Genomic DNA, 17,824 nt, shown 5'->3' with positions numbered 1-17,824 from the left:
GATGAAATCTTTAAGCCAGTTCTCTATCCATTTACAGATTGACTTTCCTAAGCCTATTGACCCTAACTTGCATATTAAACGTTTGTGGGGTACTGTGTCAAATGCCAAGTACACAATATCAACTGCTACTCCACTGTCTACCTGTTACTTACTTCCTCATAAAAAGAGAGTAAATATGTTTAAGAAACCAAGCTATGTAATTGGCTGATTGTTTGTGATCATTCTATTTAGTTCAGCATAAACAGCTTTTGCTAGTGCTAGTGCTTGGGGGTATAACTGAAAGCAAATAATCAACTGTGGATGGCAAGGCACTGTCTGAAGAGCTCAGAATGTGATCTGTCAGGAGATAGATACCAAAAATTACAAAGGCTTTTGTGGCCTCTAAAAGCACAGTAAAGTCTATAAATGAGAAGTAGAACGTGTTTGGTACCACTAGGACTCCCCAGATCAGACCATCTCTCCAAACTGCATGAAAGGAAGCAACTGATCAGAGGTTACCAAGAGGCCCAGGAATTTGTGGTATTGTGGTAAGTGGTCATTGTGTGCATATGACAACAATATTACAAGAGCTTCACACATGTGGTTTGTATGTGATGGTTGCCACCCATCTTTTATCCATATTAGTGTTTCTGGTCTTGTATTTGTTCTGAATTGTTTATATTATGTTTTACTTTGATGTTTAAGTTGCATTAAATAAAAATAGATAATCTTTTTCTGAAGAATCCTCATTTGAGGCTGCAAAAAAAAAAAAAAAAAAAAAAAAAAAAAAAACACAATCAAGGGGGTGATTCTATACTCACTGTATGCAAAGCTGTAGTTGTGACTTTCACCAGACATTCACAGGCAGTAAATGAATTGCCTCTCCCATCATTAGGATTGAGGGCTTCCACAGCTGCACCTGGAATCAAAAGCTTCATCCTTATAATGTATGATTTTCAACTAAGGTGTACATTTCATGCTCACAGGCAATTAAAGAGAACCAAGCTTATGCAATGTCATATTTCATTCTACAACTTTCATTAAAATAATCCCTGGTGATCCTGCCATGAAGGCCCTTATTCAGGCATTTCTTATTATTGGGTAGTAACACTGGTGTCTGTTCCTGTATTCTCGCCTTGTCAGAAAGACTTTCATTGGGGACCTAAAATATTAATTTCAACAGACATTATGCAGGCTTGGTTTACCATCAGGAAACACGCCATAAGTAATGCCATTACTGGAGTGCATATACAGGAAAAATGAAGCATTGAGATGCATGCAACAATGCTTGAAAAAATTGTAAGTTTTTTTTATTTTAAAAATAGCAATTGTTTATGATGCAATGTGCTTCATTGTAATAGTAAATAAATGGGGAACTTTAATAACCAGGCATGTAAAAATGAAATAATTTCAAGATTTCCATTATAAATTAGGCTCATGTATGACTGGTTCTCTTTAAAATGTCATGTTTTCTTGAACTGTAAAACTGTGAACTGAGTGTATTTAGTGAATATAACCGCATCCAATTTTAAAACAATGTCCTGTTTTTTTAATTAGCCTCAGAGTTATTCAACTCTCCCAGTAGAACCCCTTTAATACAGCCAGCAAGCTTCTTGATTTCACTGCATGGTTTCAGAATTCTATTTTCATTTTTGCATTATGTTCCCTCAATAACTAAACATGCAAGAAAAAATATCCACCGGCAACCTTTCGGCTTGCGAGATATGTTCATGCATGACTAAAGTTATGCCCATACATTAGGAACCTGTTGTGGTTTAATAAGATATAATTACTTTGTAGCTCAGGGATACAGAGCGGCTGTGGAATTCAAGAGCGTCAAACAAATTCAAGAGACAGTTTGACCTTTTCTCAAGTAATTATAAGCTTCTACACAGCAAAATTTGTAAAAATAGTTCATAAAATAAATAAATATATATATATATATATATATATATATATATATATATATACACACATACAAACACTGGCAGGTAAAGCAACATTGTAACAACATTTTGTTACAAAGATAACTGTCAAGGGGTGGAATATATTTGGGATCTATTAAACTGCAAATAATCAATTTTGAAGAAATGCAAAAAACAAATTGTGATGCCTGGATGATAGGTCAGAGCATCTCCAAAGCGACTGGTCTTGTGGGCTGTTCTGGTATGCAGCAACAAGTTCCCAATAAGTCCAAAAAAAGTCCAAACAAGGACCAAAGAACCTACAAAAGGAATGTCTGCATCACAACTGGATCATGGAACAATGGAAGAAGGTGGTCTAATGAATTATGTTTTCTTTGAAGTCAGGGTTCAGATGGCAACATGAGGCATTATGGGTAGAAAACAGGCTGGCAGGGACAGCAGGGGGTACTTTGAAAAGAAAGAAGTGTGGCTTTTTGGATCTGCTGCTAATTTCTTTGCTGCCGGACGTTACAGGACACCATCCAAGGTCTCATGGAGTCCAAGCTTTGCCAGAGGGATTTCAGCAGCACAAGGGTGACCTACACAATATTAGGAAGGTGGTTTAATGTTTTGGTTAACATGAATTTATTTAATTTGACAATAGGTTTTTGTAAAATGTAGATAGGGAATGCACCTAGCCCTGATAGAAGCTGAAACTAATAACTATTTTTTCCTTAATTCCATAAAAATGTGCAGTAGTCCGTTTCTACCTTCAGTATAAAAGCCTTCAGTCTGTCTGTCCTTGCTTTATTATTTTTTTACTTTGCTTGCTTACATAATGATTCTAGGTCACATATTTTTTTAAGGTTGTCTTAAATGCACCAATTTTCAACAGATGGATAACTGACACAGAAAAATACTCCAGAATATTTATAAAGCTTGGAGTTGTGTTAACTTATTTTCATTAATAAACCAACAAAACATGCAATTTGCTTAGGGCTACACAAATTGTGCATAGAAGTTTACATTATAAATTTAAAAAAATGAAGTGTCCATACTTTGAAAAAATCATACTATTCCAAATCTGCAGTTAATTCCAACAATTCCTTACAAATCATTCCTGGGTTTGCCAATTTGGTAAAATAGATAATGTACAATAATAGGTGCTACCATCTGAAATATTTTATCCCTTAAAGAGCCAAGTTTCTCTATGACAATATGATAATGCAAGGAGTAAGTAAAAGGAACCTTTTTTTTTTTTTCCTAAAATCTCAGAACCTTCTCCTGCTTTTTTTCTAGAATTCCTCCCTACTTTGTTCTCCAGATAGACTTACTGATCAAATTCCAATACTGGCAGGCGAATCAGCTCCTAATCCTTAAATAAAGTCTGCTATATCTCCTCATGGACATTCAACCAATATCAACCCCTAAGAGACAACCCTGGACCCGTGCCTGTCATATCTCATTGATTTCCTGTCAGTTTTCCTTCTTAATTTGTTTGAGCATTTTATTTTGTTAAATCGGGTGACACTGATAAAAAGAAAACATCAAATCAGCAATTTTCCAATCTCAGCTGCTCTGGGGTCTCAAAACGTGCAAATGTGGTTGAGTTTATTTATTCATTCTTTGTGCTATCAGTGTAAACAGGGCCAAGGTTTTGTTTGAGCATATTAGTGATCAACATTTAACTGAATTTACCATAATACATCTAATAAATGCCATTATGTGTGCAAAGTTACACTTTCATAGGAGCTTCATGATTGTGTGTTTTGGGTTCAGTTTAGGATGATAAATGCAAGGTGTTGAGCGCTTTAAATAACCAGCAAATTTGAAAATAAAGGTTACTTACAATCTTGTAAGGTTTTTTTACTTTTTTGTGTAATTTATTTCTCAAATTTTTTAAGGATGCTTTAGGCAGTTTTTCATATCTGTCTGGAATGCCTTGTTGGTATGTTAACATATTTTTATCAATTTGAAAAGAACTTACTGGTAGAAAAACATGGCAAAGCAAAAACAGCTATTTTTAAAACCCCTAAATTGATGTGCATACTGAGGAACAGCTGACCCGTCCAGAACTTCTGCTTTCAACCCAGTCGTAGAGGTCACCCCAGTATATAAGATAATTCTTTTTTTTTTTTTAAAGCCAAATCCTTGAGCCATGTCAGTCTATAGACCAGATATTCTGTGCTTTGTTCCAGCCATTGCAGGCTCCATTCTGTTTTTGGGAGGGAAATAAATATGGAACTTGTGATGAATTGGCTTGCAGAAGCTGGCTTGCAGTAGCTTGCAGAAGCTGAAATTTGGTCACAGCACTATCAGTGTGTTTTTCTTCTCTATTAAGGTGCCCACAGGTATTCAATGTTAAGACTCGATTTGGGCTGACAAGGGAAGTCTAATTTAATCTAAAAATAATTTTTGCAGTGATATTGTTATTTGGTCCTGGATGTGCCCCCAACTGTGTTGTCATCCTGGATAAACCCCCAACTGCTGCACCCCCCCATGCATGATTCCAGGCAGTCTGTACTTTAGGCATGGAGTGTGATTTCTCTGCTCTAAATAAAAGGGAGTATACCTTTTCAGTTTCCAAACAATGTCTGCCTACTTATTTCCCTCAGTCCATCATCCATATATCCAAACCTTTTCAATCTGATTGTAGCATTTAAATAATGTGTGTAGGATAGCACATTTCTTTTTGGATGTACAGAACAATGCAGCAAACCAAGCTTTAAGCATTTCTGAGCTTTTATTTTTCTTTTTTTTATGGCTGTCTCTCTCCCTCTGAAGGGTGATTATGGCTCAGTAAAATGCGATATTCATAATTCAATTAAACTTGTTCCGCACGGGTGTTTTGTCATTATTGGGTAGCTAATAAATGTCCTTTTCACTGTGATGCAGAAAGTTGATTTAATGGCTGACGGAGCTTTTAGCTGCAGAAAAACATAACAAAAAGGATACGATGTCCAGCTGGTAAATGTTTATTGTCTAGTTAGTAAGCCATCTTGAAGATTATTCTTTAGGCTCCCGAGCAGTGATATACAGTAACCCATAGCAGCAAGTCAGAAAAGCCTTTTTAACACGGAGGAACGCTTGAAATACTATCTTTTAGGTCTTCAGAGAACCTCTGCTATAATACCTATATCCACAGATCACAGTATATTAGTGTGGTGGTCAGTGGGAAGGATGCTTCTTGCATTGTGGCCATCGTGAAGAATGTTACCCTTACAGATAGCCAAAAAGATCATTGTGTTCATTGCTCAAAGAACCTCTGAAGTTTTCAATCTGCAACATTGTAACTTCGCAGCAAATCACAAGATGAGAGGCTACAGCAGAAACCGATCTGTTTCAGATCCATTTAGCTTACAGCGTCTCAAAACAGACCTAAAAACGAACAAATGTCACGTTACTCAGAATGGCAGATAACTAAAAGCCTATACCTCATTGTTTTTTGGAGACATTCTTAAACTGAGCACATTGCACGGTTATTAGTAAATGTATTCCATTCTGATATTGCTGCAAAAGTGCTATGCTAATTCATCCAGAATTTATAGACTTCTTCTCCTTCCACCCATAAATTTAATACAGGGAATTAAAATGGCGTAGCCCAGCAAGTGATGTGGCTTTGGACTTTAATCCCAGAAAATGGAGTCTCTGGATTCAGTTGTGCAGACCGCATTGCCGCATTTCACTTTGTAATCAAAAGCACCCATGATACGGAACTGACAGGCGCTCAGCATGAATGACCTTCTTAATTGAGCCTCTGTTCTACAATGGTAATAATTACTTTCGCTCCACTTACCTTTTCTTATTACCACCCTTTTTCATATTCTTTTTTTTTAAAGGTCACATCATGAAATTGTATGTTTCAGTACTGTAATTTTATTTGTTAAACTAAACTGGTTGTATTTAGAAGTGTAGTTAGCTGGGTGTGTGCAATTCAGAATTAAACACCTAGCCATTATATGAAATTGCAAGTTATACCAAAATAAAAGACACTTATATAATGGTTTAACATGGTAACATTTTAAAGTTATATTCTTGATCATTTAAAAATGTATGTATAATTGCTCCATAAGGTGCAAGTATTTATGTGCTAGTCTTATTAGCTCACTACCTCTTTCTAACATCTGTACAGAATTTAAAGTGGAATTCCACTGCGACCAGTAATCATTCAGCAAATACATACAATTTTTATTTTAAAGCTCTCTTTTTAATCCATGTTTTTACTTGTTGATCCTTTGGTGCTTGTGACAAAGCCTTGTTTTCTTTCTAGCATGTAGCACACAAGAAGCAATGTTGGCCATGGGCTCAGTTCTAATGCCATTTCTGATATCTAGTACTATTGCCTTCTCCCCTCCTAATGAAGAACATTACCATCATCCAAAGATGGAAAAAAAACTTATTTACCTATCGATAATCATGTGACCATAGTAAAATATTGTGACAATGACTGCTTGAAATTGAATCAAAAATGCTTCCTGGAAGGAGGTAATAATGCAATTTGGATTATCTTTATGTACCAAATGGCAGCCAACCTACAGCATGAAATGGGGAATTACCAATATGAAATCAGATAATTTCATCTATCTACTTATTATCAGTGGGTGCCCTTTTAAGTAAAACTCCATGATTGTTTTTCCAACAATGCAGTTATTAAAGTTGCTTTTGCCTCAATACTAATCTCTAATGTGGCATTGCTTATTATAGAATGTTTGCTTGTCCTACTGGTGGAATTCCACTTTAGGTTTCAGTTTCAGATGATCAGCGTCATGCAACTTGCTTCCTTTGAGCCTGTTACAGGTGGCCCTTCCCTGGCAGATGGCACAGGATTACCTGAGAAATGGAATCTAAGGGGTCTTCACCAGCGCACTCCACAAGGAATGATGAGCCCTGACCCTAGTGGCTGCCAGACTACTTTGCAGTAAGGAGGTCACCAGGTTCAGGTTGTGCCCCCCAGGTTCTCCCCACCAAGCAGTGATAGGGATCAGATGAACACAGCGAGTCAAGGCAAGATAGTTGAATAGGCCGAGTTCAGGGCAGGCAGCAGACAAGGAGATGTCAAGTAAGTGGCAGGCAGCAATCAGAGGCAGAGTCGAGGTCAAACCGAGTCAATGGCAGGTCAGGAATGAACAATCTGCTCATTGGCTGCATACAATACTCTAGAATTCCTTTCAGCTTTGCACATCCCCATTTTTTGTGCAAAGGATGCCAAGAATGGTGGTAACTTCACTGCTAAATGGAAGCAAGTTATGCTGCAAGTTGCTGAACAGAAGATCTGCGAGCAGAATGGCAAAGGAGCCCAGAATGTCATGGGCATCGCCACTGGATTCAGTACTACAGAATACAACTCTACCATAATGTCAGCAACAAACTCTGTGGTGGGCATTGACTTTAACAACCGACCTCAATAATGCCAAAATAATCTCACAAAAAATCTTACACATAAAGACAAATGACAAAGCCATACAACCATGATAAATTTGCTCAGTTCCAGAATGTTTCTTTTTCATATTTACATCTTATTTACAAATGCATGTTCCTTCCCGTTACATTGTGTTTAACTGCTGCTCTAACATGGCTGCTTGGTGGAATTTAGAACATTCTTGCAGTTTATAAATTCCCTGTTTTATTCCCCTGTCAGCTGTTTGAGATGCTGGCAAGTAAATGACGGTAGACTGTGGAGATTCAGAAAGTGTCCAATACACGACTCACTAATCCTGCTAATTGCTCAGCCAGCGGGGTAAAGCTGCTGACTCTTTCACTGGATGAGCATTAAGGACAGTTTGCAAAGCAGGCTCTTAAGAAGGCTCTACAGTGGCACTTTCCTGGGTGATACATTTGTGATGTCTGTAAGTTTTACCCGACGTTCAACAAAAATAAATGGACTTGGCAGGAGAACTGTTATGAAAATAAAAACCCACTTAGAGGATTCTGGAAACGTTTTTTTTTTTATCAGTTCGGTATGTAGTTAGGCATGACTTAGTTGCTTTATTTTTGCAGCATGTGTTTTGCATACATTGCTTTTGTTATATAGAATGCTAATTAGGGTTATTCATTTATCATGATGTCATCACCTAAGGAATGAAGGGCGGCCTGTTATCCCAGATTATGTCGAGGGATAGAGGATCAGTTACTGAATTACATTCAGTATCATTCCAAAGCCAGTGTGAACTTTGACCTGAGACTCTTTTTCGGTATTACCAAGCTGACTTATTTAGTTAAATATTTAGCAAGACAGACATATATTTAACTTATTTTATATTTTTAACTTTCTTTTCTTCTATTTTGCCATTATCACTTCCATGTATAACCTTCAGTTATATACATTTCCAGTTTCTCCTTTTAGAACATTGAGCAATTTTTTTTTTGATTATATGATTAGCATTACTGATTTTATCTATTTTGTGATATATAAATATGTAGACTAGACTGAGCCCTTGGCAGGCTATGATTTTCATTTTTTATTTACTCCCTTGCCAGTGCTACTGAGATGATTCATCTAGGAGGGAGACAAGTGTGTTTGGTGTGAAGCTGTGATTGACAAGCTCTGTCAGCTGGGGGGGGGGGCAGAGTGAGATGAGAATCAGAGGAGGAAGTGTACTTTCTTTGTCATTTAGAGTGTACCTTTTCATTTTGATTCCAGTTGTGAGATACAAAGAGATTGGTACATTAACCATGGTAAGCTTAAAGCTAATGATGCCCATCACTAAAACATGATGAGGTATAGAGTCCTTTTTTTTTACAAACTTCTTCAAAACCTATAACTTTTACCTTCATCTGATTGCAGTTACATTTTTCACTGCACACCAACACATTAAGCAAATTCATCCTTCCTTCCTTCCCACCATTTCTCTTCTGCTGCTTCCCTTTGGAGTTCTTTACTCTGGCTTCCATCTCACTTCACAATCAAAGTCAAACTCCTGTGCTTTGCCTTCACACAACTCCCACTTACCTTTCTAACCTGATAGAAAAATCCCCCCTAGCCGCTCTCTTCGCTCCTCCAATGACTTACTAATGACTTCCTCACTCATAACCTCATCATGCGCATGACTTTTCTAGAGCTGCCCCAACTCTCTGGAATGGTCTTCCTCATCCTATTTAGCTTGTTCCTACTTTCCACACATTTAAAGGAGCCCTAAAAACTCATCTTTTTACACTGACCCAACTTTCTTCTTCTATCTCCTAAACTCACTACTTACCCACCATTCCATGCCCCTTCTCCTATTCTGTGCTACATTCCCAACCTTTTAGATTGTAAGCTCTATGTAAGCTCTTTATAATAATATTCTGCACTATAGTCCAATGTACAATAATACACTACCGCGTGCCAAAATGTTCGAATTTTTTTTGGGATGTTTTGGTATTTTTGCAATCCATTCATTTGAATAAGCTGGTGCAACACAATATATGTTAATGAAAAACCTGTTATCACAATTCACAGAATGCAGAATGTTAAGGTGTGACTGGGCCCTTACAGTTACTATACCATATTTATCTCACCAACTGCTGAAATATTTCAGAATGTTATAGGTACGTATTTTATTATGAAATGGATACAGTCGTTGGGTCATTTTAACTATATGCTGTTTAGCAATAAATTGATGACTTAAAACTTCACTTATGGACACTTTTCAAATATGCTGTAAAATGAGTAACGTTAGCAAAAAAAATTAGGCCCGCATATGCAACAAAACCCTTGTGTGGTATTGAGTACAGCGTAACTGAATTGAGCAGCTCCTCCTCCCACCTTTCCTGCTTGTTGCTGACTGTATGTCTCTGGGTACTTGTCGGGAATTGGTTTTAAATGCTTATCACTGGTGCTTCTGATGTTCAAAGTGAAATATTAAATCTCAAGTGCAAACAACCTGAAATTTATTTTGATGTCAGTTTTTTTTCTTTACTTATCAAGCTTTTCTTCTGTAACAAAGAACCAACCCATAAATTATTAATTTGTTGTTAAATTTAAAGCTGGTCTCCAAGAACCCCTTCCGTTTGCGTCTACACTTCTTGTACCCTAACTCCCAAAAGATGAAAGTATTCATATTTGTTATAAAAGTATACAGCATGTATATAATACTGTTGGGTGCAAGAAACCTTGCATGAATCCTTTTCATTTTTGCTATTACTTTTACTACTGCTTTTGGATATTAGCAATGGAAGTGGGTGGGATGGTGGTTAGTTGTTTTCATGCACCTCTGTTTCCTGATAATGATATACCATGCCAATATGTGTTGGCACTGCCACTTGCAGTCCTGACCAGAGGTGCATGCGACAGCACTATTGTCACTTTATATAAAAAAAAGAAAGATCCTGTCTGAATATTGCAAGATCATAACCCTTTGTATTGAAAACAGCATGTAAAATCTTACACCATCTGTCAGGTTGTATGAACCTGACATAACACTTTCGGTATGGCCACACATATAGCTAATGACTGAGTTAAAGTGGTTCCAGTGAAGGCCTCTGTTACTTTTACAGCATACAAAGCCAATTGAGAAAATTGTTCTCTTCCAACTAATTTAACCCTATTGTAGGTAAAGATTTCTGTTCTACCATGACTATGCCCTTGTGCATAAAAAGAAATCCACAAGCACACGAGTTGACCATTATGGTATTGAAGAACATGAGCTGCATACACAGAGCCCTGACCTCAACCCTATTGAACATCTTTTATAATGAGTTGGAATAGCAAAGGTGTGAGACATCTTATTTGCCATCAGTTCATGACCCTACGAGCATTTTTTTTTTTTTTTGCTGAATTTGCAGAATTTTTTTTAGATACACTGCAAAATCTGCAAAGCTAGGAAAATAAAGGGTGTCATAGCAACAAATTAGGGAAAAATTGGTCAACTCTATAATAATGTTGATGGTTTTGAATTAGGTTTTCCAACATGATCATATTGGTTTAATGGTCAGATATCCACAAAGGGTTTGGCTATTAGACAGTAGTTAAAAAAAAAAAAAATCAGAGTACTTCTAAAAATATATATATATATATATATATATATTTCAACTTCTCTGTGAATATTATGCAGCAGTTCTTCTTTTTGCTCAACAGAGAATAGAACAAACCTTATACTGCATAGTATGTTGGCTGAGAAAAATTGCAGCACGTGTAAACGTGGCTCAACAAAATCATACCAGGACTTGACTAGCGATCTTTGTAAGAAATTTGTCTTTTTTTGCTTACCCAGAACCCTGTCACCTGTTCTATTATTTGAATTATTGTAATAAGTAAAAACAAAAGGAGCTCTTTTGTGAAATATCTGCTTTTTCTTAATTTTTCCTGCATTTGAAAAAACAACAAAAAGCCTTTAAAAATTTTCTGGAGATCAAAGGGAAATGGAATTGTTTGGATGTAAAAAAAACCATCAAAGAAATTATTTATCTCTCTTTTTATTGCTGCATATTTGTTAATTAGTCTCTGCTAGATAAAACATTCCATTAGGTTCAGCTCAATGCCGTTTGCCAAACCTTTGTGCTATCTTTGAGATCTGCAGCTTCTTTCTGTTCCTTGAAGTGGCTTCTATCTATATTTAATTAAAGGTAGGAAGGAGCGTCTTTATTAAATACGTCGGTTCAAATTTTTCCTTGGAATGTGAGTATTAAAAGCTTCATTGCTGTGCCGGTGCTCATCACGTGCTAGAGCCGAGCCATCAAGTCATCTTCACTGCACCGGAATTGGGTTGCTTTGTGCCTTGTCCACACAAATTCAAATCTTTGATTCCATGACCAATAGATAATTTGGGATCACACCGAGCTCTTGTGTGCTTGTGTTCCTGCTGCTGATTTGCATTTTTGAATGTTATTATTCTTGTGTCTGCATTAGAAATTAGACCACAATTAAGTTTGTTTTTGGTGGTCTATAAAGATGCATTGAGTTTTCAATGGTTCCTGAGGATCAAAATGTTCCATTTGACCATCCTGAACCTATTCTATTGCCAAAAGGCTTGGTGACCATGAAATGCCTTTTCCTACCCTCACTCTTTCACTATATTTTAGCATGGTATCACAGGTAGTCTAAATCCCTAGTATTGGAGCATTCTCTCGGCATCAGCTCTTCATTTGTTTTTGCAATGTTTCACCAAATTTTGTTGCTTACTACTTATTACTTTGTTTAGCTTGTTCTGCTTTAATTGTTTGTGCAGCGCTAGGATTCTGAACTCATCACCTTCCATAGTAACTCATTGCTTGGATGTTGTATACTCCCAAGAGGTATTTTTGGGTTTTCTCAATTCTGTTTTAAGTCAAAATCAAAATTTAAAGGATTGGTACAGCCATGATCCAGACTTACTACTAAAACATCATTTTTCCTTATAGAGCATTTCTCAGCATTTATTTGTTCTTTTACCTCTTTCCCATGGTGGGAATTGACTTTTATTGCTCCCTGTAACATGGTCAGCAGTCTTAGTCATATGAGAGGCCACCAGTCTAATATTTTTGCATGGGCGCCTGCCGAGGGGTCAGTTTCTTTTGGTGAAGGGTTACATCCCGGACGTTCTCTCTTAAAAGTCTGTGTGGGTGGGTTCCTGAAAGTCAAGGCAGCAAAATTATTTTGTTGGGAAAGAAATTTATATATATGCATATGGCGAAGGAAAAAGGTAGAACTCTGAGGTCCACCACTCGGCTGAAAACCCTGCTGCATAGAGCAGCAAAGGCACTGAGTTGTAACTGCAAACTAGATTTCTGTCGGCTTCAGTGTTCTCCCTAGGCCCTTTTAGCTGGGTAAACCACCAAGCACTTTTCAATACCACATGTTTTTGGGTGGTTAATGAAAATTTGGTTCACATTATAGTGGCCGCTATCTGCCTACTTTCTGGGGAAAACTCTGAACTTTTTATAAATGACCTACCCCATGAGTCTGTGTTTTGGCTGTAGTAAAGACATTATATTGTGACTTATTCCAATGACTGAGTGGTTTCCATACAGCACTGGTTACTATATCAGTACTACATCAATTTATAAAAAAAAAAAAAAACACTTTGTTATGGTCAATCAGTTTTGACTGATTTGTATTATTGTAGCCCTTCGTCAACCATTAATCTACACCAGTCGAAAGACATAGATAAACCAGATGGCTGTAAAAATGAAAAATAAGACATTGGCTAAAGCAATATTCCTTTCAATGTAACCTTGCGGGTTCAAGCTTTCTCATAGAAGGGTCGGAATATACAATAATTGATTGCCACAAAACAAACACTGGGATGAATATAAATGAAGTTTCGGAGCTCTCCCTGCCCTGCCGCGGCTTTAATATTATGTAAGAACATGGCATGCTTTCCCTCAGCGAGTTGTTGGTAAAAGGTCAGCGTGTATCGAAAGAATGCAGTGACTTCAATGTAATTTATTTAGGATGAAAGGTTATGGAAGGGATGTGTTCCACTGATTAGATCATTGGAGACTTGTAGGTTTTCACCGGCAGTCCTTTGTGCAATCTTGGCAATGCAATGTGTCTGCGCGACGTGCTGGAGAAAAGAGACATTAAAACTGCGTGTTTAGCACCAGAATGGAGCTAATGTGTTTGTAATGGAGAAGAAAAAGCATTTTCTCTCCTCTGAACTTGATATTTGTACCAGCAGAATGGCTACAATCGAGGAGGAAAATAGTTGCTGCTTTGTACAGTTGTGCAAAGTCGAAATGCACTCACAATACGAACAAATCAGCTGACTAATGCCTAGAATTGGAACTTGATTTGATAAATGAGACCCAAGGGGATACAAAGTGCCTGAAACAACACCAGTCTGTCTCATTTCCCCCCTTTGTTCCTTATCATGATATTAAAGCCAAAGTCCAGGCTGATAAAAAATGAGAGATGAGCTCATCAGGCCGCTGCTTATTACTTTACTGTCTAGTCACACGTCGAAGGGAGGGAGAAGACCTGAAAGAATTAGCAAATCGCAGCAGAGAAAACTTATGTCTTCTGCCCTGTGAGACTGAAATACAAATCCTTTCTGCCTTTACCTTTGGCAGGTAAAACAACTTCCTTATAGGCTTCTCATCTTTTTATCCAGCTGTTTGCCTGAAGTTCATCTGTGAACCTGATCTGTTCCATTATCCTTATGGCACTTTTACTTAGGATCAGCAATTTATGGCAATTAACAAAGTTAATTGCCACCTAATTATTTGCCATTTATTCTTTATTCTACCGCCAATTTTTCTTCATTTCTTTTCCATTTTGCAGCATAAAGTTTTTTTCTGCTGTTAATCAGGTACTAAGATGCTGCATGTGTATTCTAATTGAGTATTGTTGTTCTTTGTGTATATCTTCCATATCCATGCAATATACCAGCATTAAACACTGCATGTACTTTGCTCATACCGTATGTATGAGTTTGCTAGACCAGTCTCTGTCGCCTTTTCTCTTTGTACGGGATAACTGGTATCTGCCCCCTTAGTGGTTTTCTGCAGGCAGCTGATTGATCTTGCTGGGTCCCTTCCTCTGCTCTTTGCACAGTCTATGTGCAACCCAATAATAATGTTAGAAGGAATTAGCTGGGATTTCAAAATAATTTGGTGCATACAAAACAAGTAGATTTATATTATCTGTGGCTGCTGTGGAATATATTTGAAAGTTTTTTTTTTTTGTGCTAGGAGCAAGTCATTCTTTATTAGATAAGGGCTGCTGAATGGGTAGTTGGCCTACCAATATGTGAATTCAAAGAAAAACTTTGTTTTTTGTTTAAAATGATTAACACAATGTTACACAATCAATTTTTTTGTAATTTTTATATTGACCAAATTACCTTTTTCGTGCATTTGCAACCATTTTATGAAATAATCAGAAACATTTCTAATTTCTCTACATTGCAAGCTTGACAAGAGTAATGGGTTTAAAGCAGAACCTTTTGTCACACCATTCCCGGCTCAAACATCATCACCCGGTCTTCTTCGGGGGTTCGAGTCTTTGGCCATTTGATTGGCCTGGGTTAAATGACATAACATGGCCACACATGCAGACATCAATGTATATTCATCAGAAGATTACGAATGGGCAGGTGAGTTTGTTTTATTGCAAAAAGGGACATTTCTGGTCCCTTATGCAATAAGAAGCCGCTGCCTGCAGTTGAAATTTGTTTTCTAAGTTTAGTTTTGTTTTACAGCAATAATTCTAGAGATTCCTTCCTCAGATCTCGTTATTTGCTCATTACAAAATCAGCTCAGAGTCAAATTAAAATCTCAAGAGATGCCAGGGTTCTGTTTTCAGCTCTGAAATTGATTCAGTGATTGCAGTAAAGCTACATCCTGCACATTGGCACAGATTTAGAAAGATTTGTAGATTGACTGTTTCGGTGTTGTCCGAACAGAAGCAGGTATGGGTGTGTATATACACTAAATTTTATTTTAGTTCTGAACAAAATTAGATTTTCATTTTATGTCTCATAGATGGAGTAACCCACACACGTTGTGGGCCTGGGTGATTCACTGATACCCATTAGTGATCTGAGTGGAGTAAAGTTCGGTTCCAGAGGGTGTCACAGACGTCTGTAGGTGAATCGTTTCGCTAAAAGCCACACAATCTGACATTGAAGTTCCCATTCCTGTAATGCTGGAATAGCAGTTGACAGATCTGAAGTTTCAGAAATTCTGTACATTAAAATGCAAAAGGAACAGTTGTGCATCCCTTACATGTGATTTACATGACTGAATGAGGAACGCTGCATCCCTTCCTGAGAAGCGGAGGCTTCATACTCCTGGGAAAGCCACTGATCTGTGCGAAGAACACATGAAAGGTAACAAATAAAGTCGTTTGTAGTTTTCTAAGGACATTTAACTGTGATCAATACAGTATCCTATGTGTGCTAATTACTAACAGTTTGTGTGCAGTGCATGAAACATTGGTGCAATAGAAAGAGATCAGATGTGAATTGCCAGGAAAATAGAAACCTCAGCAGAAGGAGAAGCATTATTTACATCCAGCAGAAATTCTGTTTTCATGATTAAAATGGCTGTGGCTAGTTGTAGAGCTGTTGGACTTTTGTAAGTTGAACTATGGACAGTGCAATAGATGGATTATGAACATCCATCCAACAGATACTTCTTTGTAACAAGTTATAAATAAGCTTTGGAACAAGCCCTCACTGACCTCTGTAAATGCAGCTATTGTGAAGTAATTACTACAGAAATTCAATTTGTACATCTTTACTTAGCCATACTAGAAGAGGGCATCCTGACCCCCGTTATTGATTTTGTCTGCATGAAAGCTCCATGTATTGTCTAGAGCTTCATAAGGCTGCTGATTGACATTTTTCTTCCTATGTGGCCATCTTTACATCCCAACATGTATGTCTGCAGACTACAGGGGTAACTGTATGTGTCTGATACAGATTGCTGTAAACACAACAACTTTGTGTTCTGGCAGGAAGAACAAGGAGAGCTGAGCTGCTGAGTCACTACTGGGAAACGAAGAGAGCTGGGTTGTTGGGGGACAGGGAGAGCTGAGCTTCTGAGTCCTGTGTGGTAGGGGGCAGGAATATCTAAGCTGCTGGGTCAATTTCATGGGAAACAGGGAGAGCTGAGCTTTTGGAAGATAGGGAGAGCTGAGCTGACCCACTGCATGGGAAACCATGAGAAGCCAGGCTTTTGGGAGACAAGGAGAGCTGAGCTGCTGGGTTTCTGCATGGCAAACAGGGAGAGCTGGGCTGTTGAGAGACAGGGAGAACTGAGTTGCCGAGTTACTGCTGGGGAAACAGGGAGATGTAGAACTGAGCTTCTAAATAACTGCTGGAAGTGAGAGCTGGGTGAGTTGAGCTGCTGATAGCTGCCCAGTGAGTCCATGAGCTGAGCTACTAAGTTACTGATGGGACTGATGAGAGGGGGAGCTGAGATACTGAATCAACAACATAAAACATTATAAAACAATGGGCCTGATTTATAAAAGCTCTCCAAGGATAGAGACAATACACTTTTAGTGAAGCTGGGTGATCCAGCAAACCTGGAATGGATTTCTTTGAAGTCATTTGCTACTTGCTAGTGAATGTTTAGAATCCTGGACCAGATGCATTCCAGATTTGCTGGTTCACCCAGCTTCACTGATGAAAGTATACCGTTTCCAGCCTTGGTGAGCTTTAATAAATCAGACTCATTGTGTGTTATAAAGAGTTGTTGCCTTAAGAAAATGGTTCAGAAGATCACTGTGGATCTCTTGCAGCCACTTCATGTCCAATGATGGCTGCATTGTTTCTCTAATTTTATACTTTGCTTTTCCAATGATCGGCTAATTGCTTAAAGGCACCATTCTTTATAACCAGTGAAACCTAATGAAATGTTTGTTCATGTGTGCCAGCAAAAGCTGTAGCAGTGCATAAATCAGAAAATTCACTGAACTGAGTGCTGTATAATGCACTGCAGCCAGATTGCAGAGAGCTCCTCAAGTGTGCAAGGAGTTGGATTGCTTCCTGAAGTTGTGCCGTGAAGCCTTCCTTGAATTCTACTGATATATCAGCTGACATATTTAAACTTGCATGGCTATGAGAAATTGCAAGAATGCTGTTTTAATAAATGAGGAACCTGCAATGGGCCTGCTGCGAATTTCTGTACTGCATTACAGAGATGAATATGAGGGGTTCCCAGATTTCCAGTATATCCCCCGAACAGGTGAACTTCAATATCTGTATGGAGCTCACAGCTGCATTTCCATTTTGAGTTTAGGATTTAAACGTATTTGGGAAAAAAAGTTTATTGGTATTTAGGTGAGTGTTAATTTTGCTTTTTTTAATTTTGTGAATAGGAATAAGTGTGTCATGAAAATGTTTAATTTTGCTTTTTACAGGTATTAATGAGATTTAGAAGCAAAGTACAGTTACAATGTATTCAGTGTAGAATTAATTACAATTAATTATCTGTTTGTATAACTGTGCGGTGGAGGTAATTACTGGGAGATGGCACGTTCACAACACTTTAACTGCTGATTTAGATGTTGGTTAGCATAGGGAAGAACTCCATAT

The 17,824-nt window shown here is 37.7% G+C and overlaps 1 protein-coding gene across 2 annotated transcripts in view; it reads left to right on the top strand.

The window, feature by feature from the left end:
• The window catches only part of PTPRF (protein tyrosine phosphatase receptor type F), a 552,192-nt gene that overhangs the window by 54,543 nt on the left and 479,825 nt on the right, over nucleotides 1–17,824 (top strand). For both annotated transcript variants that reach the window (XM_072419315.1, XM_072419313.1), the window contains exon 2: nucleotides 15,264–15,610. The gene's annotated coding sequence lies outside the window, so the exon portion shown is untranslated. The remainder of the gene's footprint in view (nucleotides 1–15,263; nucleotides 15,611–17,824) is intronic.

The sequence above is a fragment of the Pyxicephalus adspersus genome, chromosome 8 (assembly GCF_032062135.1).
Source record: "Pyxicephalus adspersus chromosome 8, UCB_Pads_2.0, whole genome shotgun sequence".
In the NCBI taxonomy this organism is placed as follows: domain Eukaryota; kingdom Metazoa; phylum Chordata; class Amphibia; order Anura; family Pyxicephalidae; genus Pyxicephalus; species Pyxicephalus adspersus.
Note: the sequence above shows the minus strand (reverse complement) of the source record. Positions and strands in the feature narration are given on the sequence as shown.